This window comes from Nicotiana attenuata, unplaced genomic scaffold (assembly GCF_001879085.1).
Source record: "Nicotiana attenuata strain UT unplaced genomic scaffold, NIATTr2, whole genome shotgun sequence".
NCBI lineage: Eukaryota > Viridiplantae > Streptophyta > Magnoliopsida > Solanales > Solanaceae > Nicotiana > Nicotiana attenuata.
In genome coordinates, this window is record NW_017672926.1 from 46,865 (window position 1) to 74,246 (window position 27,382).

The 27,382-nt window shown below is 40.6% G+C and overlaps 1 pseudogene; it reads right to left on the reverse strand.

Moving 5' to 3' along the window:
* LOC109214951 overlaps positions 1 to 10,180 on the reverse strand; it is a 21,827-nt pseudogene extending 11,647 nt beyond the window's left edge.
* Between the last annotated feature and the right edge of the window lie 17,202 nt (positions 10,181 to 27,382).

Below are 27,382 nucleotides of genomic sequence, written 5' to 3' on the forward strand. Positions count from 1 at the left end.
GCACCACCGTGTGCTTGTGCTGTGGGTAGTAAAGGAAGATTGGTATTTATTTAAGGCAATAAGAAGCAGAACAAGACTTCATAAGTCAAGCTGGGACCATGTGGAAACTTGATTCTCCCAGGCCCCAATAGTATTTAATTTTTTTTGCTCATGAGTTGACTAGTGAAAGTCCTCATTTGCCATTTGCATAAACCAATAATTGGGGACAAAATTGTTTTATTCCTTTTTCTGATTTTTCTTGTGTACTGCCTATTAAATGTTTAACTGCATTTTGGTTAAACTTGTTAGCAAATAAACTTATTCATGTTTGAAATCTTAAACTTTCAATATTATATAAAAGCATTTCATGTAATTTATCATTTTTGTTGTTTTATTTATCCGTCTTTATGTCACGACCCAAACTCAACCCGTCGTGATGGAGCCTATCGTGGAACTAGGATAGCCTCAACTCAACGGAAAACCAACCACAATACTAACATTTTGATCATTTGCGGAAGAGTACTTGTATCATTTAAGAAAAATAAACTGTTCATAATTTAAGCAAAATTCATAACACGACTCAACCAGCCCAAAACCAGGGTGTCACGGAGCACATGAGAGTCTAGAGAAATAACATAGTCTACTACAATGTTTACTGAATACAACTGAAACATAGCTAGAATAGAGAAGGAGGGGTCAAGATATGCGAACGCTATGCAGATACCTCGACAATCTCCAAGCCTGCAACTTCAATCAATGACTGCCACAGGGACCGAAAGTACCTGGATCTGCACACAAGGTGCATGGGGTAACGTGAGTACACCAACTCAGTAAATAAAAAGTCCAACCTATGGACTGATAGGTAGTGACGAACTCAACCTCATCAAGGATAACAGAAATAACGTGCAGAAACTTAGGCATGCTTTCAGTTAAATAAACAGCTCGAACAGTAAAACAGAGCAGATATGAACAAGGTAAAGAAGTGTAACTCTGCTACATCTACATGCCAATGCACATGCTGTATGAAATGCACCATGCTGAGTGCCTCATATGCCCACAATCTTAAATGCTCGTCCACTCAGTACTGTAAATGGCTCATACGGCCCAGGGAAGATCTATCCCGGAATATATACATCTTTNATACTGAGGAAGCCAATCCAGCCTATGGAGAAGATCCATCTCCACATAATAATAATAACAACCTCACAACCACTCGGTACTGTATATGGCTCACAAGGCCTAGGGAAGATCCATCCCGGAATATATACACATCACTGACCATCAGTCTCCAGTACTGAGGAATAGGCCAATCCAGCCTTATGGAGAAGATCCATCTCCATACCAAGGGAAGATCCATCCCTGAATATAATCAACCGCGCTTACTAGGGGTGTATAGACACCGAAGGGGCTCCTTTCATCCCGAGCGCTATAACAAGCCAACGAAGGCATAATCAATAATCTGCTGCGGCGTGCAACCCGATCCCATAACTGTCACTCATAATCAGGTTCTTGGTCTCACTCAGTCATCACTCTCCAGTCTCTTCCACGGGCTCACAATGCCATGAAAACTAGCCCGAAACAATCATATGATGTGTAAATAAATAACAGCTGAGACTGAGATGTGACATGAAATGCATGAACATGATTGAGTACAGAATATTAATAAAATCAGTGAGATGACAGCAAGAAACGACCACTCGGGTGTGATGACCCGACCCGTCGTCTCATGAGTTACCGCTCTGTTTCCCCCATTTTATGCTTCTTCATGTTTCGTTATCGTATTTGGTGTGTTAGAGTTGATTTGGATTGGTTTTGATAAGAAATGAGACACTTAGTCTCTTTAAGGAAGGCTTAAGTTGGAAAAAGTCAACCGGACGTTGACTTATGAGTTAGAGGACTCGGAGGTGATTTCCGGTGATTCGGTTAGCTTCGGGAGGTGATTTGTGACTTAGGAGTGTGATCGGAATTGATTTTGGAGGTCCGGTGTAGAATTAGGCTTGAATTGGCGAAGTTAGTATTTTGGCGAATTCCGGTTGATAGGTGAGATTTTGATCCGAGGGTCGGAATGGAATTACGAGAGTTGCTGTAGATTCGTTATGTTTTTTTGGACTTGTCTGCAAAATTTCATGTCTTCGGACGTGGTTTGGTTGGGTTTTTGATCAAAAATGGAATTTGGAAGTTCTTGAAATTGTTAGGCTTGAATCCGATGCAAATTTGGTGTTTTAATGTTGTTTTGAGCATTCCGAAGGTTGGAACAAGTTTGAATAATGTTATGGGATATGTTGGCGTGTTTGGTTGAGGTCCCGAGGGCCTCGGGTGTGTTTCGAGGTGGTTTCGGATCATTTCGGGCTGTTTTGCAATGGCTGAAGTTGGTATCTGGTATTGTTCTTCGTGTTAGAGGGTCCCCTCGCGTTCGCGAAGAAGGATTTGGCTTCTGGGGTTTTGTTCTTCGCGTTCGCGAAGAAGAGGCAATTCTGTTGCGCAGGTCTTACTTTGGAGGCTCGTCTCTCTCAATCTACAATGAATTTGGAGATGATTCAAAAACGAAAGTTGTAGCTCTTTAAATCTAGTTTCCAGAAACATATTATAATAGTCATTTGGAGTTGTGTGTAAAAAGTTATGACCATTTCACTAGAGGCTGTCCGAGCAGAGTTTGGAAAATGAATTTTTGGAACTTTGTTCTTTGCGAACGCGAAGAACAAATCCCTGGGCAGCAGAATAAAGTCCAAACTTCGTCCCATTTGCCATTTTTGACGATTTGGAGCTCGGATAAGGCGATTTTTCGGGAGATTTTTGGAGAGAACAACGGGGTAAGTATTCTTAACTCAATTTTGGTTGTATAACTTGAATCTATCACTAGTTTTGGTGTTTAATCCGCGAATTTTGTTGGAAATTATAGAAAACCCTCTTGGATAGAATCATGGATTTGAGGGTCAAAATGTTATGGGAATTGGATAATTTTGTATGGTTAGACTCGTGGCGAGATAAGGAATCCGATGATGTGAATTTTGTAATTTTTCGAGAAGTGGGCCCAGGGCTCGGGTTTTGCTAGTTTCGAGATCTTTGCTATTTTTTGATTGTTTTCAATTGGGTATTGTTCCCTTAGAATATTGTGATGTATTCGCTCTGATTTTGTTTAGATTCGACGCGCGTGGAGGCCGATTTGAGGGGCAAAGGCGTCGCGAGCTAGAGATTTCATCGGTTCAAGGTGAGTAATACTTGTAAATGATATCCTGAGGGTTTGAAACCTCGGATTTGCACATCATAGTTAGAGCATCGTTGGGGATTGTGACTTGGTCCGTCCCGGTTGTGGATTTTACTGCGTAATTGACTGAAACTTGCTAGATGCTATCTTGAATTGGGCTGATTGCCATGTTTTGGGTTTCGTGCCGGTTATTTGAACCCTGTCGGGGTTATTATCACTATTTTTATGACACTTAGCATATTAAATGATTTCAGTCCTGAGCTAAACCCTGTTTTGAAATGTGCAGTCATATTGCTAAAGTTTAAAGACTTAAATTGCATTTTTCTGATGTTTTGAGTTAAAAGCTATTACTTGACATTGCCCGAATGGCTCATTTGCATGTTCTGGACTGAGGATGGATCGGGCTGCACGCCGCAGCGATGCTATGATGATATTGCGCTTGGGCTGTAGGAGCCCCTCCGGAGTCTGAACCCCCACAGTGAGCGCGAGTACCCAAATGGATCGGGCTGCGCGCCGCAGCGGTCATGTGCATTGCATTGCATTCATGCATTGTTTCCTGTTTGTACTACGTGTCATGACATTTAGCACTCTCATATCATTGGCATCCATGCTACTTCTTGCACTGTTTACCAGATTCCCTGGTGTTATTTGTTGATGGAGTGCTGTGCCCGAGGGGCTGACTTATATGCGGACTTGCACTATCTGATTACGCATTCATTTGCTTGACTGTTGGAAAAGGATATTTCCAAAAGAGGTTTTTTTAAACTGAGCCAGATATTTTCTAAAGGATTTTTTTCACGGTTTTACTGTTTTCTCCAAGGGTTGTACTGTCCTATATAGTATGATGGAGTGCTCTTACGTGATTTCTTGCCTCTCAGTTATTATTTACTCTTATTACTCACTGAGTTGGAAGTACTCACTTTACTCCCTGCACCTCGCGTGCAGTTGCAGGTATTGTTCACCCGGTAGCGGGTGATTAGCGGACTGAAGGTAATACTAATGTAGCTGAGCAAGGTGACCGCTAGCGTTCGCGGCACCGGACTTCATCTTTTGGATTCCAGATTTCATTTTATATATATATGACCCTGTAGTTGTGTTCCTACTTCTTAGATGCTCGTGACTTGTGACACCCCGGTCGGGTTATGTGGGGTTGAAAATACTGATTATTATGGCCGTTAAGTTGTATTATTCTATTCACTTATGTTTAGTAACTGTTAAAGAAATGATTTGGGTAAGTTGGCTGGCCTTGTCTTCACGAGAGGCGCCATCACGACCGGGTATGAGAATTGGGTCGTGACATCGGGTCTCAACAATGTCGGCGTAAAGCCCTAGCATGATAACTAGCAAGATTTACAGTCCATTTACTTCATCACATGAAGAAACACAGATATCAACAAGATAAAATTACTAATCGGTGCCATAGAATGAACCAGGTCACAATTCTCACGGTGCATGCCTGCACGCCTATCACTTGGCATGTGCGTCACCTCAATACCATCATATAGCACATAGTTCGGGGTTTCGAACCCTGATAACTAAGTTTGGAAGCGTTACTTACCTCAACCAAGAAAAAATCCTACTCCGCGATGCCTTTACCTTCCAAATCGAACTCCGGATGCTCCGAATCTAGCCATAAACAATTTGATAAAATCAACACGAGCTAAGGGAATCAATCCCATAAGAAAATGTTAAGCTTAGGACCAAAAGTCAAAAAGTCAACTCAAAATTCGGGTCCAGGGCCCACGTCTCGAAATCCGACCAAAGTCACAAAATCCGACAACCTATTCGATTACGAGACTAACCATACTTAGGGGTGTTCGTAAAAACCCGAAAAACCGAACTAAACCGAAAACCAAACCAGACCGACCAAAAAAACTGATACTTTTTGGTTTGGTTTGGTTTTGGTTTTGAGTTTTAAAAATCGATCAAATTTGGTTTGGTTTTGGTTTTAATCAGAAAAAACCGAACCAAACCAACTATAGGAGTAGCTATTTCAAATTTATTATTACACCTATAAATATGTATATTGTTATACAAAGTTTCAAAAAATTTATGGTAAATGTTAATAGTTTGCACTTTTAATATAGTTCTTTACCTTTACATTCTAGTTTGATTGGTAGTTTTGTTTTGTTTAGTGTAAGAATCCATTTCGTGTTAAAAATAACATATTTTTAATTGATTCCTTAAATTATTCATCACTATTTGATTCAATTATCATCAATATATCTTGGTAAATAATAGATTTCTCAAAGGGCAATTGATTTGATAGTGTTACATTGAAAATGTGGTGGCCGAAATATGTGTTTGGTAGTGTATGTCTTATATTTAAGAAAAAACCGACAAATAACCAAAAAAACCAAAAAACCGACATAAACCGAATCGAAAAAAACCGACTTAATTGGTTTGGTTTGGTTCTAATATTTGAAAAACCGACTTGCTTGGTTTGGTTGCTTTTTAGGAAAAAACCGATCCAAACCGAACCATGAACACCCCTAACCATACTAGTTTAACTCAAATCTGATTCCAAATCGACATTCAAATCTCAAAAAATCATTTTATGAAATTTCCACAATTTTTTAAAAAATTTCACCTCAAAGTACTAATCAAGTGATGAAATCAGTGATATATTCATGTATATTAACCAAATCTGAGTTAGAATCACTTACCCCGATGAATTTCTTGAAAAATCCTCGAAAAATCGCCACAAACCGAGCTCCCTAGGTCCAAAATGTGAAATAATACCCTAAACCCCGTTTATATAGTGCACTCTTTTATCTCCACTACGCTGCCGCGGAAATGCAGGCGCGGCCAAGAAAATCCAACCCCCGCGGTCGCGAAAAAGTAGCGTTTTTCGCGCTTCTGGTGGCTGCATTAACAGGCTGTAGTATTTTGGCCATAACTTTCTCTACATATGTCCAAATGATGATTTCCTTATCTTTCTGGAAACTAGACACGAAGTGCCACAACTTTTGGTTTTGAATAATCTCAAAATTCCTTGTAGATCAAAAGATATAGGCTTCTGAAGTCAGACCAGCAAATCTGCAGATCTGCCCTGGAGCGCCTCCGCGACCAAATTTACACTGTCCACGCCCCCTACTCCGCCCTCAGCTAAATTTCATCGCCCTCAGCGAAAATTAAGCACCAGAACCATGCCTGAGTTCCGATAATGTCCGGACTCGCTCAAAACTCAGCCGAAACACGCCCGAGGCCTCCGGAACCTCAACCAAATGTGCCATCAAGTCCTAAAATACCATACCATCGAGCTCTCGAATCACCTCAAACAATAACAAAAACATGAATCGAACACCAATTCAAGCTTCATGGACTTGAAACCTCAAAATTTCACAACCGATGCCGAAACCTGCCAAACCTCGTCCGAATGACCTCAAATTTTGCACACACGCCACAAATGACACTGCGAACCTACTCCAACTCTCGGAATTCCATTCCGACTCCGTTATCAAAATTTTCATTGCCGACCGGAAATCACCAAATTTCCAGTTTCGTCAATTCAAGCCTAATTCCATCACGGACTTCCAAATTACATTCCGGACGCGCTCTTAAGTCCAAAATCACCTACCGGAACTGACGGAACCATCGAAATTGTACACGTGAATAAAGAAAAAAAAGTACATAAATCGTACATGTATTTCATGTTAATTAATATAAAATCAAAGAAAATAAAACAAAGAAGGATATTTGTAATATTTGTGTTAGTTCGATGCATATTCTGTAAAATAACATAACTTTACAGTGATGTGTGGCTCCTTTGAGCAATCAATAAGAAATTGTTCTATTATATATGTCGCACTTAGTATAAACGAAGTGATGCCATGTAACTTTGGCTTGTAAGACCGTAAATTTCAACATTTGGGTTTATAGTATTTATGCAAGTTATTTTATGCTTTGGATGGTTCATTTAGAACTTTAACTCAAAAATATGCAATTTAAGAGACTGAGATCGATAGTGAAGTAAATAATGGTTACTTAGAAAATTGTAAAGGTTATCTGGGAATATAGGGATGGAATGAAACTAACACACACACTTACAAGACCATGTTGGTTGGTCCCAATTAACCTCTACGTAGATTAGATGTATGACTTGTGTACGACTAATTCAAACTTTTAAGTGGAATAAAGTGCGTACATAATTCTCCTTCCATCGTTCATAGTCTTATAGCATGTTTGGCCAAGCTTCTTTTTGGCCAAAAGTGCTTTTTTTTTTTGTCAAAAGCACTTTTGGCCAAAAATTGAGGTGTTTGGCCAAACTTTTGGAAGGAAAAAAGTGCTTTTGAGGAGAAGCAGAAAAAAGTAGCTTCTCTCCAAAAGCACTTTTTTGAGAAGCACTTTTGAGAAAAATACACTTAGAAGCAGTTTTTTAAAGCTTGGCCAAACACTAATTGCTGCTCAGAAGTGCTTTTCAAACTAATTAGCCAAACACAAACTGCTTCTCACCAAAAGTACTTTTGAGAAAAGCACTTTGAAAAAAATCACTTCTCAAAATAAGCTGATTTTTGCAGCTTGGCCAAACGGGCTATTAGTTGTTAACTTCAAGTTTACGTAAGACTAGTCCAGAATATCCCTACTTTTCTTTTGCAGTTTAACATTGTCACGACCCAAAATCCATTAAGGGTCGTGATGGCGCCGGACACCACAGTCAAGCTAGCCAACACTAAATAGTTACTCAAATTCTCTTTTATTTATTTTTGAAGTCATGAAGTTTTCTTCAATTCAACTAGTAACAGATGAACTTTAATTTATAAAATAAATAATACTTAATATTTTCTGATTTCAACACTGAATATCCGATAATCACTCCTGAACCCGGTGTCACAAGTGCATGAGCAATCACTAGGAAATAAATTGAAATACAATAACTGTCCGGAATACAAATTTGGACAGAAAAGAAAATACATTACCCTGAATGAGAGTTTGCTGGCTGTGGGTTGTCTCGAGACATGCAGCTCACCTAAGTCTCCGTATCGACCATGCCGCTGCGCCCACTCGGCTACTAGACATACATGTGCCTGTGCAACAAAAATGCAAAGCAAGTGTAGTATGAGTATAAAAATAACGCATACCCAGTAAGTATCTAGTCTAACATCAAAGAAGTATAGACGAGAGGTCGACTTCGACACTTACTACTGGTCCAATGATATCAAATACAGTAAAGAAGTGAACAAGTATGAAGCAGAGTAAATATATGAAATAAACATGTATAAAATATGTGGTACAATTCCCCTCTTTATAATTTTTACTCAAGATCTCAACTAGCAAGTTCCCTCCATAACCGAAGCATGTATATAAAGGTATAATGGATATTATCAAGAGGTTGTCATAATTCAAATCAGGGGAAAAACCCTCAGATACACTGGCTTTTAGCCAAATGTTACGCACGATTTCACGAGAATAATATATATATATATATATATATATATATATATGTATATATATATATATATATAAATGCCAAGGCATACGGCTCGATCTAACATAAAAGTAAAATGTGCACTGCCGAGGGTCGAACGACGCGAACCATAGATGCATCTATTAACCTGCCGAGGCGAACGGCCCGCTCCCATGAGAGTGTGGTACAAAAATTCTACCGAGGCGAACGACCCGATCCCATAAAAGTAGTAGAAGGAAATACCCCGCTTACAAATCATACGTGCGACGCGGTCAAATATATATTTGAGGAATCGCCTGCTCGCGGATCATACTTATGACGTGGTCAAATATAAATTTAACATTAAAATCATATCTCTTTCTTGATTCCTTTCAAAATAAGGGAAATTCAGCTTGTGGCTTTTTAAGGAAATTACCCCGCTCGCGAAACATACATGTGACGCGGTTACACATAGGTTTCCTAAGTTATTAAAGTATTCCTCAATTCTTTTTAAATTACAAATTTCAAATGAAAACTTTTAAGTTCCCAACTTTTCCTCAATTTCAACTCCTTTCAAAATATTTAATAAGCTAACTCAATCTCTCTTCTTCTCATGACAAACAATAAACATAAATTAACAACAATATCAACAAGGCATGATGTAAGCCTAAAACAACTCGGACATAGGCATAGCTAGTAGCTACGTATGGACTCTCGTCACCTCGTAGTAAAGGTAGCCACAAATAGAAGCACATAATAATTTAGTTCACCTATGGGCTTAATTCCCTCTTACAAGATTAGAAAGGAGACTTAACTCGCTCCGAAGTTCCATAACCGGCTCCCAAGCCCTTCCGACGACTCAAACCGATGCCCAACGCTCCAAAACTAGTCAATAATTATGCAAATATATTAATACATATTCAAATACTCACTATAATCCTATTTACAATAATTCCAAGTCTGCTTGAAAAGTCGATAAAATCACACTCGGGGCCACGTGCCCGGATTGCGAAAATTTTCGAAAATAAACTTTACCTATAACTCAAGAACTCAAATATATGATTTATTCTCAATTTCATGTCCAAAAACGTGGTCAAAATCCAAGAATACCAATTTCTGGGTTTTTCTTCAAAATCCCAAATTTCTACCTATTTTCATGCTTGAATCTACAATAAAACCATGTATTTAACTTATAATGAGGTGGGAATAACTTACCTTGACTTGAATGATGAAAATCCCCACTTGAAGCTCCTTAAAAATCGTCCAACCAAGAGAGAATGGAAGAAAAATGGCCAAACCCCTGTTTTAAAGAAACCTCACTGCCTCTAGTCTTCTCGTACCTGCGGTGCATAGGCCGCTTTTGCGGCGCTTGTGCCGCTTCTGCGGCATGAGCTGCTTCTGTGATGGCTTCCTTCGCACCTGCGCCTGCGCAGGTGCGGTCTCTGGCCCGCTTCTGCAGTCACTGGCCTCCCCTTTCTAGTCCGCTTGTACGACCCTTATGGCTGCTTCTGCGGCCTCGCACCTGCGGCCCAAAACTTCGCAGGTGCGGTTACACTAGAAGGCAGCTGCCCTAACCTTTCTTCCAAGTCCAAGCTCGATCCGTTCACCATCTGGATCCCACCCGAGGCCCTCGGGACCTCAACCTATACCAACACATCCTAAAACACATTACGAACTTAGCCGAGCCTTCAAATCACATCAAACAACACCGAAATAACAGAACGCAATTCAATTAAGGCTTTATGAACTTTAGAACTGCATACTTCTACATTAAATGCCGAAACCTAGCAAATCACGTCCGATTGACCTCAAATTTTGCACACAAATCATATTCGATATTACGGACCTACTCCAACTTCCGGAATCGGAATCCAACCTCGATATCAAAAAGTCCACTCCCGGTCAAACTTCTCAAAACCTTCAAATGTCTAACTTTTGACAAACGACTCCGAAATGACCTACGAACCTCCAAATCCACATCCGGACGCGCTACCAATACCAGAATCACCATACGGAGCTATTCCCAGACTCGTAATCCCAAACGAATATCGAGAACACTGAAATGCACTCCAACCCAAATTTATGAAATCCTCCCCAAATGCTAACTTCCACAATAGGCGCCGAGATGCTCCTGGGTCATCCAAAACCCAATACGGACATACTCCCAATTTTGAAATCATAATACAAACCTGTTGGATTCTTCATATCGATTCCGAGATCGTTTACTCAAAATCAACCCTTAGTCAGATTCTTCCAACTTAAGCTTCCAAAATGAGAATTCTCTTTCCGAATCAACTCCAAACTCCCTGAATCTAAATTCCGACTACGCATATATGTCGTACTACCTGAAGTGAAGCTGCTCATGGCCTCAAACCACCGAACGACATGCTAGAGCTCAAAATGACCGGTCGGGTCGTTACATTTTCTCCCACTTAAACATACGTTCATCCTCGAACGTGCTAAGAACTGCGGTGGAGTTGTCCGAAATTGCTGCTTGGCACCTCGTGCACCTTCCCGTGCTACCACAACTCAGTTGAGAATATTAGCTCGAGCATATCTGAAGATATTCTCTTCTATTTAGGCGAATATGCGTTAGAGCCCAATTTCTTCACCCGGAATTCTCTGCCAGGCCTGTTTCCATCATATGAACACCGTATCAATCACCACACGATACACTGATACATGATTGCGTACCTTTGCTGAATCCACACTACGTACTGCATAGCTCACATAACCATAATAACATCCTCTAATAACAATAGTCAAAATTTCACGAATCCGATGCTCCCAATGCGTCTTATGACGTATATAAGTCTTGTTCCAACTCCTGCAATACCTCCACGACGGAAGAGATGCGTAGAAATTCATAACTGACTGCCAAGTAAATAATTCATTGAGCCTCTTCTCCCGACAAGAACCATTGCCTCATTATGAACCAAATAACTATATTTGCTCTTAACTATACTTCATATAAATTTGACCGCACTGATCCCAGGTCCCATAATCTCGTCTCACCCAGTATAAGAGTCCCAGGTAATACGCCACCTCAGACACTACAAAAATTTTCATATGATGCCACAACGTGCCAATAAGCTACAACTCGAATGTGATACATAGGGAAAACGAACTCTGGAAAGTACTACTCCACCCACGTAACTAATTAGACAACCGAAAAAGTGTCATGAGCCTTCCTCAGAAAATAGGAAACAAAACACACAAAAATAGATATAGGGGACTGTACTCAACACCACACTGTTGCAGCATGCAACTCGATCCACACATGATACCCGTGGAGGCGTGCCACCCGATTCACACATGACAATCTATAAGGGAAATACTTACCGAGCTAAAAAGCTCATACCTATGAAATACCGAATATCAACCACTAGCACACGAAGTGCATAATACAAACCCTAGGGAGACGGATAGTGCATAAGCTAGGAAACTCAAGCACGACTAAGGTGTAATAAATGACCAGCATCTCGAGAGTCATCCTGCTCAAATAACACTATCGATATGCGGAACCTCAACACATATGCAATTAATCCAGCCGTTTCACAACCCACATGGCACAATATAGTATTACCCGAATTAGCCGACGAAAAAATAACATCCAAAGCCCAAGTACTCCTCTATAAGGAGCGCTATGCTGAAATGAATACATCCGACCTGATATAGAGCCCACAATCATATTAAGATCCATCCACGGACCTCAAGCCAATTCTGATCGTACCGCACTGGGCTAATAATTTTTCAAGGATTCACAATAACCCTTTTTACTATGGTACACAAAAACAGCCGTTATAACCGGAACAAACTTCCACAGTCCACAACCAAATGGACCGAGCTCTCTCCAGGCATAAATTCTCATATTAGTGATATTACCACAAATCTTCATACTTGGTTTAAATATTCAATCAATCAAGTGACTACATGTCACACTTATACAATCTTCCCGTGGGGTACGCCCCCACGACCTTCCGCACCAGGTAACAATCTGCACATCCATACCACCGGCCACATTAATGCAGTAAAACAAAATAAGAAACTGTAACCAGTACGCAAAGTCTCTTATACAAGACACTGATCTCAGGTGGCGCTGAAAATAATACTAGTTTTCTCTAACCATTTGAATCCTTTCTTCCCTGCTCCTCCGAGCTCGTGATATTCTTGCCACCACCAAACGACAACCTTGATCCTCAACTTCCAATTCCCATGCTACTCACTGCACCTAATCATGCCAATGCACAATAGTATAAGAATTTCATCATAACTCCTGAACCACCAATAGGGTGAACACTTCATCATATAGGAACCTTTTACTTAACTCATTTCAAGAGAACCATTGCAACACGTGACTGAATCCTCATATCCGCAGAAAACTCCAACCTCAAGTAGTGGTCTAAACCACCATAATTCTTCCGGGACCCATCTGCACATAACAAGCCATAATACCCGAAAGCCTCCAAATAAAATCAATTACGGCAACCGTCGAACCTCACACGTACCGTCACAAACCACATGAGTAACTCAACATGCTAAAGGAGATGATCATTGCCATTATCATGCCGATTCAACCATTGCTAACTGATACAACTTCTTTTAAATTACTTTGGACTTGCCTTAGGAATAATAATAGCTCCATTCAAAACATATCAAACTCAATCCGCACTCATCCTGAGTGACCCCATTTCACAAGACCACATTATCTAAAAACCCATGAACCATCTCATACCCTCCTTGTGCGTACATTTGCATCTTCACCTGGTACACTCATTCTGATAATTTCCCTATGAACCCAAAGTCACTTGCTCACATTTCTCTCATGATATACCGCAGACCAAAGATAACATAGAACACTCCAAGCTCCTTCTTCATAATCCGTTGTGAAAGCTCTATACTCTACCATATTATGGACTCAAAATTCCCAGGCACCTCACTTTAACTTTTGAATCCACTAGGACCGTTGTTGAGAGTCACCCACTTTGACTTGGTCTCAAATATAATCAAACTCCACGGCTCTCGAAGAAGCACTCGGCTGAATCACTTTCCTTGTAACTCACCTCTACACGAAGCATAACTCTTGAATCTTCCCAAAGCCTGAACATGAATTAATAAGGCAAATTATAGAACATATTCCTCGAATCCTTTGCTCAAATCGCCACTGATGTTCTCTTTTCTTAGTCGTAATAACCCATCAATATGCCGATCACCAGAAACCTCACAAGTACATAACCATACAATCCAATCGTAGGCGGTGGGACTCTCCCACTTAGCTTGAAGCTACCATTGCATAAACCTGGAACCCACCAAAATGCTTCCTTTGTCGCTGTAGTGGGTACTATTGCTATAAAATCAGTAACCCCTCCTGAGCCCGTGCTTATTTGTCAGTCTTACAAGTCCGTTCACTCCCCATCGACATCAACTAGAAGGTGCGACAGTACATTCCAATCCAAAGTCATGTTGTACCCTTCTTCATATCAAGCAACTCTTTTCCGTCGTATCCAATCTCTCCGATATATTAGCCAATATCCCAAATTAAGTCCGTAGAGCTAGTCCTATCCACCATGAATCCGAAATCTCCCCACACTTTTCTCAAGGCGTGCTGTCATCCTACCACAGAACCTATATACTACTCTATCACTCTCCCACTTTGGTCAAACTCACTTCTTTGAGCAATCGCTCGACTCCTGTTTCTCACACTTGGCCTTCTAGATGTTTAACCACCGCATAACACCGTGACCTCTAATAGCCACTTCTCTGGCACTATTTCACGCTACCCTGCCCCAAAAGCGAATTGAAGAAAACCACATCACCGGCGAACTTAACGTATTCAACAAGGACAATGACACCGCATCACAGATGAAAATTCTACCACGTTCGAAAATACCGAGTTCCGTTCTTCATCAACACAAACCTGAACATTTGTATTCTGATTGCCTTTTCCTCCGTTGTAAATAAAATATCGAATCTCTGAATCATCACTATAGCAAACCTCCTCTCAAGTCATTCACTGCCACGACACATAGGCAAGCATCTTACCATCACCTCAATATTATGCGATAACAACTCATGAGCATCATAAAAACCTGCGCATATCCTCGAACCTCTCAGAAGTGTAGCTACTGAGCTTAAATGACGGAATATCCTTCCGCAAGGCAAAGACAATGGCCCAATCAACTACGCAGGGGGAAACATCCTGCACCGCATATGTAGTACCATTAGAATTCCTCAATCGATCGATAGCAAGCGCTTCACGTCGCGAGACTGAGTAGGAAAGAAACAAAGGCATAAGCCTTAAAGGAATCAAACCGCGCGATGAGGAATCAAGAAGGGAAGTGCTCCTAACAGCCCTGTAGCCTCTCGAAGATAAGTACAAGCATCTCCGCACCGATCCGCAAGAGTCTACAAGACTTGGTCATGACTCGTGAGACCTAAGTGAACCTAGTGCACTTATACTATGTTGTCACGACCCAAAATCCATTAAGGGTAGTGATGACTCTGGACACCACTGTCAGGCTATCCAACACTAAATAGTTAATTAAATTCTTTTATTTACTTTTGAAGTCATGAAGTTTTCTTCAATCCACTAGTAACAGATAAACTTAATAAAATAAATAATAATATTTTTCGATTTCAACACTGAATATCCCATAATCACCCCAGAACCCGGTGTCACAAGTGCATGAGCAATCACTAGGAAATAAAATAAAATACAGTAACTGTCCGAAATACAAATTTGGATAGAAAAGAAAATACAATACCCTGAATGAGACTCTGCTAGTTGCGGGCCATCTCGAGAGATGCAGCTCACCTAAGTCTCTGTATCGACCATGCCGCTGCGCCCACTAGGCCACTAGACATACATGTGCCTGTGCAACAAAAATGCACAAAGTGTAGTATGAGTACAAAAATAACGCGTACCCAGTAAGTATCCAGTCTAACCTCGATGAAGTAGAGACGAGAGGTCGACTTCGACACTTACTAGTGGTCCAATGATATCAGATACAGTAAAGAAGTGAACAAGTATGAAGCAGAGTAAATATATGAAATAAACATATATAAACTACGTGGTACAATTCCTCTCTTTACAACTTTTACTCAATCTCAACTAGCAAGTTCCCTCCGTAACCGGAGCATATATATAAAGGTATAGTGGATATCATCCAGAGGTTGTTTGTAACGACCCGACTGGTCGTTTTGGGAATTTGCACTTCGCTCGGTATCTTGAGGGCTCGAGTATCTCCACATGATATATTATGACTTGTGTAAATTATCGGTATTAGTTTTCAAGTTATCAGGAATACATTTGGAAGAATGAACTTCAAGATTTAAGTTCTAAGTTGGAAGAATTGACCGAGCTTGACTTTTTAGCATTTGACCTCGGAATGGAGTTTCGATAGTTCTATTAGCTCTGTTGGGAGATTTTGGACTTATGGGCACGTCCAGATTGTAATTCGGAGGTCCGTAGTTCAATTAGTCTTGAAATGGCAAAAGTTGGATTTTTGAGAAGTTTGACTGGGAGTGGACTCTTTGATATCGGGGTCGGATTTTAATTCCGGAAGTTGAAGCAAGCTCGTAATGTCAAATGTGACTTGTGTGCAAAAGTTGAGGTTAATCGGACGTGATTTGATGGGTTTCGGCATCGGTTGTGGAAGTTTGAAGTTTCAAGTTCATTGATTTTTGGATTGAGGTGTGATTCGTCGTTTCGATGTTGTTATGTGTATTTTGAAGCCTTGAGTAAGTCCGTGTTATATTATGAGACTTGTTGGTTTGTTTGGACGTGGTCGCGAGGGGCTCAGGTGAGTTTTGGATAGGTTTGGGTTGTGTTGCGCTCGTTTTTTTAATGTTTTGACGTTGTTTCTTCAAGCATAAATGGTACTACATTAAGCAAATGAGTTCCAATTTCTGTTTTTATTGAAGCATTAGATCCGTATCGTAATTACGGAGCCATATATAAAAAAGAACCGTCAAATTTCGACATCATATGAGGAGTTTATAGTCATTTTACTAAGAATTGGGTTGCCAGATTTTTCAGATTAATTACGAAATTGCCACTGATTTCGTTTTTAAAAATATGTACTATTTTCAAATATTGAAACCAATATATCTCCTTCAATATTTGATCAAAGGGAGTTATTCAAGATCCTAACTTGACTATAATTTCACAAGGAATCCATTAGAAGCATCAAAAACAAGTTTCGATATCATTTGGCATAAGAAACGAGGCAGAACTGTGTTTAAACGAGGGTTTTGTTCATTTATTATATTTCGAGTTGGGGAGCTTGGAATTGGGAAATTTTTTAGGCGATTTTTACCATATGAATTGGGGTAAGTGTTCTCCACTCAATTTTGGTTATATTCCATCAATCTATCTTCGATTTTATTTTTTGGTTGATAAATTTTAAAGAGGAAATTGGGGGTTTTGGCCTAAAGTTTCATAAAATGAATTTTTGAGTTTTGAACATCGATTTGGAGTTGGAATTGAGTGAAACTAGTATGGTTGGACTCGAAATTGAATGGGTTGTCGGATTTTGTGATTTTTGTCGGGTTCCAAGGTGTGGGCCCGGGTGTGATTTTTTGCCGGATTTGGGATTTGATTTAGAATTTGATCTTCATCATTTGGAATTATTTCCTTGGGCTTATTTGATGTATTTGAGTTTCTTTTGGCTAGTTTTGAGCCGTTCGGAGGTCACTACGTGCGTGATGCCATTTTTGGAGCATCACTTGGCTTGCTCGGTATTGTTATTGGCTTGTTCAAGGTAAGTGTTTTGCCTAACTTTGTTGAGGAAATTTTTCCTCCTATTTGTCATTGTTTGCTACATGCGGGGGGTGATACATATATGAGCTGACGAGCATATATGTGTGTCACGACCCAAAATCCATCAAAGACCGTGATGGCACCGGACACCTAGGTCAGGCAAGCCAACATATAGTAAATAATTAAACTCTCATTTTAATATTTTAGGAACCATAATTTCCTTTATTTTAACTAGTAAAAAGGTAATCATCTTTGAATAAATAAAAATATTTACAACTTTTAATATTAAATATCCCATAATCATCCTAGAACCCGGTGTCACAAGCGCATGAGCAATCACTAGAAAATCAAATGAAGTACAATAACTATCCGGAATACAGATTTGGACAACTATGTTGGCTGCGGGCCGCCTCGAGAGATGCAGCTCGCCTAAGTCTTCGTATCCAATTAATTCACCTATGGGGACAATTCCCTCTTACAAGGTTAGAAAGGAGACTCACCTCGCTCCGAAGTTCCATAACCGGCATTCCACGCCCTTCCGAAGACTCAAATTGAAGCTCAACATTCCAAAATTAGCCAATAATTATATACACCAATTAGTACATGTTCAATTCCTCATAATAATCCAATTTATAACAATTTCTAACCCCGATCGAAAAGTTGACAAAAATGCCCTCGGGCCCACGTGCCCGGATTCTGAAATTTTTCGAAGATAAAGTTTACCCACAACCTCACGAACTCAAATATATAATTGGCTCTCAATTTCATGCCCAAAATCGTGGTCAAAATCCAAGAATACCAATTTTCTAGGTTTTCCTCAAACCCTCAAATTTCTACAAATTTTCATGCTAAAATCCATACATAATCAATATATTTAACTCAAGATAGGTGGGGTTAGCTTACCTTGTCGTTGATGATGAAAAATTCCCACTTGAAGCTCTCCAAAAATCGTCCAAACAAGAGAAAGATGAAAGAACATGGCCAAATCCCGACTTTAAAACAACTCACTGCCTCCAGCTTTTTCGCACCTGCGGTCACTTGACCGCTTCTGCGATTTCGCAGGTGCGGCCCCACTACCGCATCCGCGGTCCTTCAACAGGCCCTCTCCTTTCTCTTCTGCGCTTCTCCTTCCACATGTGTGGTCCCGCTTCTGCGATAACATGACCGCATCTGCTGTCCCATCCTTCTCCCTTCTCAACCGCATCTGCGCCCCTTTGGCCGCTTCTGCAGCTCCGCACCTGCGGCCAAGACCTCGCAGGTGTGGTTACACCAGATGATAGCAGGCTTCAACTCTTCCTCCCAACTCCAATTCAATCCTTTAACCACCCAGAATCCACCCGAGGCCACCGGGACCCCGTCCAATCACACCAACCAGTCCCATAACATAACGCGGACCTGCTCGAGGCCTAAAATCACATCAAATAACGCTAAAACCATGAATTGACCTCCAATCCAAGCTTAATGAACTTTAGAATTTCAAACTTCTACATTCGATGCTGAAACCTATCAAATCTCATCCGATTGACCTCAAATTTTGCACACAAGTCATATTTGACATTACGGACCTACTCCTACTTCCAGAATCGAAATTCGTCCCCGATATCAAAAGTCCACTTCCGGTCAAACTTCTCAAAACCTTTAAATTTCTATCTTTAGCCAAATGACTCCAAAATGACATACGGACCTCCAAATTCACTTCCGATCGCGCTCCCAATACCAAAATCACCATACAGAGCTATTCCTAGACTTAGAATCTCAAACGGACATCGATAGCATTGAAATGCACTTTAACCCAAATTTATGAAATTCTTCCAATAATTCTAACTTCCACAATAGGTGCCGAAACGTTTCCGGGTATTCCAAAACCCGATCCGGACATATGCCCAAGTTCGAAATCATCATACGAGCCTGCTGGAACCTTCAAATTCTCGATTCCAAGGTCGTTTACTCAAAAATCCAATCTTAGTCAATTCTTCCAACTTAAAGCTTCCGAAATGGGAATTTCTTTCCAAATAAATTCCAAACTTCCTGAAATTCGATTCCGACAACCCGTACAAGTCATAATACCTGAAGTGAAGCTGCTTCTGGCCTCAAACTGCCGAACTGCATACTAGAGCTCAAAACGACCGATCGGGTCGTTACAATGTATGTGCCGGGGTTAAATCATACTCGGGGGTAGATTGTGCTATAATTGTGTCTTGTAGGATTACGTAGCTTCCTTGCTTCATGATTCACTTGATTTACCGATGTTAGGAACGTAGTATAAAATGTTAGTAATCAAGAATTAGCCTAATATAACTTGATCGAATTTGGTAGAATTCTGAGAATACATTGATGTGTCAAATTCGGTCATCTTTATGCGAAATCATTATTAAGTTACTACGGTCCATACTCATGAGATACTAGACTCTTTGCTTGTGTTGTGGATCACTGTGAGAATTGTAAAATTATTTGAATAATACGCTTCTCGAGGGTTGTTGAATCATTGTTGATTTGGAAAGATGTGATTGGGATTTGTTTGAAATATCTGTTAAAACACTCTCCTTGATGTTATTTGTGCTTCCTGCCTTATTTGTCATTAATACTCATATTATTTGTAAGGAAGAGTGTAAAGCACGATGGGTGATGTCGTGCCATTGTTTATTCATTATCATGTGAGGGGGAGTATAAAGCACGAAGGGTGATGTCGTGCCATATCATTGAGAGTAAAATCACGAAGGGTGATGCCGTGCCGTATTATTGAGAGTAAAAGAATGAAGGGTGATGCCATGCCACATTATACAAAGGGTGATGCCGTGCCATATCATTTGAGAGTTAAAGAACGAAGGGTGAAGCCGTGCCATTTCATTTATATCGTTATTCTTGTATGTTATCGTGAGGTCATGGCACGATGGGTGTTTCCATGCAGGCAAGGATGATAAACATGCATTATGTTTGATATCAGTCTTCCGTGTATATGTTCTTGTCTTTACCTTGGACTGTTATTGTCATAATTATGGATCTGATGTGATTTACTGCCATTATTTTGTCATGATCTCCATCTTAATTGTTGTTGTGTTGCTCATACCTTCTACTTGCTTAACTTGAAAATACCATGCCTATTTCCTAATTTTATAATTAAACTCATGTTGTATCTATTCTGTTGCACCTTAGTGTAAGCCTTCCACCATGCTAGTAATTTATGCCCTTACTTATTAACTTGTAAAGATCTTGTGTTTCCTTCTTGTTTGCTAAATTTGTACTTAGGCCTCCACTATGCTAGTTAATTGAAGTTGATACTCTTTGTTTTCCTATTGGTTGTTATTACTCGCGTGCTTTCCGCCTAGTCTTTTATTGTTGCCCACATGTATATCCTCATCCATTGTTGTTACTTGCGTATTTCCTACTTTGTAATTCTTGTTATGGTGTTTCTGTCATCTGGTTGGTTCTGCTATACGTACATTTGGGAAGGATCAGTTGAACACACGAAGGGTATTGCCGTGCTAATTGATTTGTCACATAAATTTATTTATATATGGTGAGGGCAAGATAGAAGCACGAAGGGTGTTACCGTGCCAGTTGACTTGATTTCTTGGATATACTTCTCATACCAGGAATGATTGTAAATCGTCTACTGTGATTTCTGCTAGTAATTGTTGACTGTCTCGTAGAGTTATATACGGTACTTTTATCTATTATGTTTGAAACTGCCTATACTATTAGTCTAATTTACAGGTTATAACATTAAGCATCTTTCAACTAAAAGCCTCGTCACTACCTCGACGAGGTTAGACAAAATATCTACCAGTACATGGGGTCGGTTGTACTGATATTGCACTTCTACACGTTCCGGCAGATTTTGGAGCGAAGCTGCTGGTGACGTCGGGTGTTGATTCGGAAGATGTTCGTGCGTTTGGTTATAACTGCCACTTGTCCTTGGTAGTTTAGATTATTACTAATCTGTTTATGTAACCTTCAAATAGAACGTGTATTTATTTGTATCAGTTTTTAAATTCCAAATCTTAGAAGCTTGTGATTCGTACTACCAGGTCTTGGTAAATTCGTAAATGCTCAGTTATCTATATTCTCTTTTCTCTTATAACCTCAGTTGGGTTGCATTTTTCTATTAGTTATCTTACCTAGCGGGTTGAGTTAGGTGCCATTACGGCTTGTGGTTTTTGGGTCATGACAAGGTGGTATCATAGCACTAGGTTCATAGGTTCTTTGAGTCATGAGCAAGTGTCTAGTAGAGTCCTGCGGATCGGTATGATAACGTCCATACCTATCTTTGGGAGGCTACATGGCCTTTAGGAAAAAATTTCCCTTTCTTCTTTCCTCATCGTGCGGCCTTGTTTCACCTTGAAACCTACGACTTTGTCTTCCCGATCTCTCATATATGATGTTGTGCGCTCAATATTCGCTATGTGCCAACGATCGGTGATGCTACAGATGGATTACGATGAGCTATGGATGCTTGATTATCATTGTGATGTGTTGTCTAGCCTCAAAAGCGGATGCAGTGTTAAAATCTTCTAGTCGTTTATTTGTGGTATGAGGCGGGTGCATATGTCTGGTTGGTAAGCACAGATTTGGGAAGATTGGCAGGTGGCCAGCCTATTGTGATTAAGGTTGCTTCATGGCAATGTGTCAATTTGAGTAAAAATCAGTGGGTCATTTCCTGCATGATGGGTTTGGATCGTGTGTCTCGTATGAGGTTTCCATTCGGTGGAGTGCATATGTCATCATTCCAGAGCATTTGGGGGAGTTGTTTCACTGTTGCAATGATTGGCGAGTGTTTGGCAGAGTCTATGGGGTGTTCTATGATCGACATTTCATGAGTTTTGAAGTATTCGGCTAAATAATCGTGCAATATTGGGGCATCCTGTGAAGATATGATACTTTGGGTTGCCGATGAGGTGTTCTATGGCTTCGAGCTAAGTGGTGGAGTCTGCTAATAATGATCGGATTGTTGGATTATAGGCCGTATCAGTTTCCGAATCGAGAGATTTCTAGGTTATTTCTTTGAATTGGCATATGCCGGTGAAGCACGGGTGGGCTTGAAAACGGTAGAGAATGGTAATCGCATCCATGGTATTTCCTTGTCAAGAAAGGTCTACAAGTCAATGTTGGGCTGGTGCAAGAAATGGCTTCGGGTTCCCAGGAAGTTCCCTCAGGGCGATCATACCGGATTGAGTCACTTTCGGGTTAGCGGTCTGCGTGACTCGATTGAGTTGGAGGCAACTGGTTCTGATTGCTCAATTATGTGTTACTGAGTTCCGAAGAATTTATCATGTTTATGACCACGGTCAGAGTTGATGTTTTCAATAGGTATAGAAGCTATATTGCATGTGGTGGTGTTCTTCTAGCTTGAGATAAATGAAAGATTCTCGGTTGATGAAGTGTTCAATTTGCGTAAGGTTCAGAGATGACTATGAGATTTTTGTAAGTGCTGTGACTTAGCATGTTAAAGGCGATGCGCCGTGTGGGTTTGGAAAGTTGCGTGTGCAAGGTTGCAGATAGTTCCGGAGGGAAGGATATAAGTTCTTGATGTCACGAACGATTTTGGGTGTAAAAGGTTTAGCTGGCACATTATGTTTTGACTTATGGGTGTTTCTTCGTGAGATGATGGAGTATGAATTACGTGTCAGCTATTTGAGTAGCGGTGTTAAGATTGGGTATGAAAATTCCGGTATTCATGAGGCTCAGAGACTGAATGTTCTTGTTGGCAGACTATTCCTTGATTGCGAGTTGAGAAGAAATGTAGAGGATTGGATGATTGATGGTAGGTGTTTTGGAAAGGTTGTTATAGACTTTTGGAAGGTTTATTACATGTTTGAGGAAGATCGGAATTTTGTTTGGGGATTATTTTGAGCCTAATGAGAATGTGTATTCTGTATTGAATCGGACCTATTTGTTCTTGCGCAGTTGTTACCATATGTATATCATCGGGTGGAATGGATGTCATTCGCGCCTTGGTTTATGTTATATGTTTCTCTCTTATACTATGGCGGGTTGTGAGGGTTACATGATTCTTCGTACGCATATAGTGATTCAGTTTAGGCCTCATGGCATTATGGGCGAGATAGCCTTTGTGATGTTGATTGCTTATTGCACCATAGTTGTGCTTGTCTTTCTCAGTATTGTTTGTTCCTAATGATTTTCCCCACAATTATATTTTGTGCGCTCTCTTGTGCTTGATGTTGATGCACATGTGATTAGTGAGCCCGAGTATTATGGCTCGACGGGTACCCTATATGGATTGATATGATGGGATCGGGTTGGACGCCGCAACGGTACAGTGATGAAATTTGGCTCCTTATTTCTATTTCGTGTATATTGCTTTCACCCTATTGAAAATAGTTCATAGTAAAATGCTAAAATTTCCCTACCTGCTTAACTTGCTTAGTAGTTTTCTTATTGTTGATGCTTGTCGGTGTGGCTGCTTGTGTTGGCTAAGATGAGGTTTCTAGACCTGAGATTTGCGTTATTGTATTGGGATGAGGAAGGTTTGAAGAACAACACTATAGTTTGTTGAGGATTTGGACAATGGCCCTGGTCGGGCGAGTGAGTTTCTTGGCTTTCTGATCAGATGAGTGGTTAAGCAGGTATGCGTGTTTCTTTCATAATTGGTAGGGTATAAAGGTTTTGAATGAGGTTCTAATCAATACGAGGTTTGCTACCGGCACCAGATTTGTTTTGGATTTGGTTTGGGCAGTATGGTGGTCAACAACTCCTACTGTGATTGTCGAAGTGATGGGGTATATCATGTGATTACATCTTGTGTTATGGTAGTGACTTGATACAGCTTGTTCAGACTTATACAGTGTGTGGCTGTGGGATTCGGGTCTTGTAATGAGTTCTGGATGATAGAGATTAAGTTCTAAGGTTTAAGGACCAAGGTTGAAATAAGGATCTCCAATTATGTTGGGTGGGCGGGCTTATGTGGATCAGGTGACGTGGGATCATCCCCAGGTTTATGCTTAGTATGATTACACCATGATTTGATAACTTTGGAACGACTCTTAGCACGTTCGAGGACGAACGTGTGTTTAAGTGGTGGAGGATGTAACGACCCGACTGGTCGTTTTGGGAATCTGCACTACGCTCGGTATCTTGAGGGCTCGAGTATCTCCGCATGATATATTATGACTTGTGTAAATCATCGGTATTGGTTTTCAAGTTATCCGGAATCAATTTGGAAGAATGAACTTCAAGATTTAAATTCTAAGTTGGAAGAATTGACCGAGTTTGAATTTTTAGCATTTGACCTTGGAGTGGAGTTTTGTCGGTTCTATTAGCTTCCTTGGGTGATTTTGGACTTAGGAGCGCTCCCGGATTGTAATTTGGAGGTCCGTAGTTCAATTAGCCTTGAAATGGCGAAAGTTGGATTTTTGAGAAGTTTGATCGGGAGTGTACTCTTTGATATCGGGATCGGATTTCAATTCTAGAAGTTGGAGCAAGCTCGTAATGTCAAATGTGACTTGTGTGCAAAATTTGAGGTCAATCGGACGTGATTTGATGGGTTTCGGAATCGGTTGTGGATGTTTGAAGTTTCAAGTTCATTGATTTTTGGATTGAGGTGTGATTCGTCGTTTCGATGTTGTTATGTGTATTTTGAAGCCTCGAGTAAGTCCGTGTTATATTATGAGACTTGTTGGTTTGTTTGGACGTAGTCCCGATGTCACGACCCCAGTTCGCCCTCCGTGAACTATAGTGACGGCACCTAGTCTCTACGACTAGGTAAGCCTAACAAATGCGGAAAAGAAACAATTTCCGGAAAGAAAATAATACAAAACCGAATTAACAAAATGAAATAGTGTTTAGGATGCCGACTGGCACATAACAGTACAAAATCTCAACCCAACACTCCCAAAATCCGGAACCCCATGAATCACAAGCTAAGAGATACATAAGAAGCTCTAACTCCAGAAATGTCTAACAAATAGGAAAATACTGAAAGGCTATACTATTACAGAAAGATAGAAAGGGAATCCTCGGTCTGCAGACGCGGCAGATATACCTCGAAGTCTCTACAGAAGCGCCTCGCCTCAAGGATGATAAGACTGAGTGGAAGTACCTGGATCTGCACATGAAAAACATGCGCAGAAAGGGGCATGAGTACACCACAGCGGTACTCAGTAAGTGCCAAGCCTAAACTCGGTCTAGTAGTGACGAGGAAGATCAGGGCCCTACTGAGGTTAAATAAAATATAAGACTTAACAGTGTAGAACAAACAGTATAAATAAGTACAACAGTAAAAGTAACACAGGATAGAAAGAACAACAACAACTACTACAGAGGCAAAGTAAACACAGAAAGAAATACAGCTCAACTCAAAGATAACAACCGGGGATCTCCCAGGATACCGTCCTGTAGTCCCAAATATAGATATCTAGTGGATCTCCCAGGATACAGTTCCGTAGTCCAACTCATAATGCGAGGGGATCTCCCGAAATACCGATCCGTAGTCTCAGATGTAAATACTCAGTACAGGGGGAATCTACCGGGTGCAGTCCCGTAGTTCCAATGTAAATGTGCAGGGGGATCTCCCGGAATACCGTTCCGTAGTCCCAAAGTAAACATACAAGGAGATTTCCCGGGATACCGTCCCGTAGTCCCAAAGTAAACACACAGCAACACCAAGAAGAATACACAGTTCAATTCAAATACTATACCAAGGTAAGAAGGAATTTCTAGCCTAGTATGCTGCACATAATCCAAATAAGGCAGTTTGAGAAAGTAAAGCAATTAGGTCAACTAGACATGCTTCCTTAAGCTCACAACGGGCGTAAATTGCAAGTAGTATAAACGGGAAAAGAAACATAATTGTAATTGCTTAGTGAAAAACGGATTTTTCAACAATTTGCACAAGTACGCACTCGTCACCTCACGTACAAGGCTTTTCAATTATCAATAATACCAAATCCTAAGGGGTGTTTCCCCCACACAAGGTTAGGCAAGCCACTTACCTCGAACCGGCTCAAAATCAACCCCAAACCACGTTCTTGCCACGATTACTCGACTCGAAATGGCCCAAATCTATTCAAATCAATTGCATAATGTAAATAACACATCAAATAACTGATTCCAGTAATTAATTCTAAGCTAATACGCGAAATTAGGATATAACAAAAATGCCCTCCAGGCCCACGTCTCGGAATCAGGTAAAATTTACATTTTCAGAATCCTCATACTCTCATGAGTCTAACCATACCAAAATTATCCTAATCCAACGTCAAATCCCCAATCAAAACTCAAAATTTAGGTCTAAGAACTTTTCCCCCAATTTTCATACAAATTCCGAAATTAAATGATGAATTCATGATTAGATTAATGGGTTACAAGCAAAAAGGAGTTAGGAATCGTTACCCAATCGATATCTCTGAAAATCCCTCAAAGCCTCGCTCAAATCCGAGCTCCCAAGCTCTAGTTTTCACAAAAATGGCTAAACCCTCGATTGTTGAACTTAAACATTCTACTTAGGTATTCCTTCTTCGCGAACGCGGAAGGACCCTCGCGTTCGCGAAGTATAACTTCGCTTGGGTCCAGCTTTCCCTCATCGTGAATGCGATGTCCTGGTCGCGAACGTGATGCACCATTTCCTCCTCCTACATGATCGCGGAAGCTACCCTTGCGAACGCGTAGGTATAAGGCCTCCCAGCTTCGCGAACGCGGGAAAACCTTCGCGAACGTGAAGCATTAAACCTCCCCCAGCCCCAGCTCCTCTTCGGGAAGGCGATACCCCACTCGCGAACGCGAAGAAGGAAACCAGAACTGGGATGCTGCAATTTTTCTAAGTTCCCAAATGACCCGTCGAGCATCCAAAACACACCCGAGGCCCCCGGGACCTCAACCAAACATGCCAACCAATCCTAAAACATCATTCAAACTGGTTCCAATCTTCAGAACGCTCAAAACAACATCAAAACACCAATTTTTCATAGGATTCAAGCCTAAGAACTCCAAAAACTCTCAAATTATGCTTTCGATCAAAAAGTCTATCAAACCTCGTCCGAATGACCTGAAATTTTGTACACACATAACATTCAACACTACGGAGCTACTCAAACTT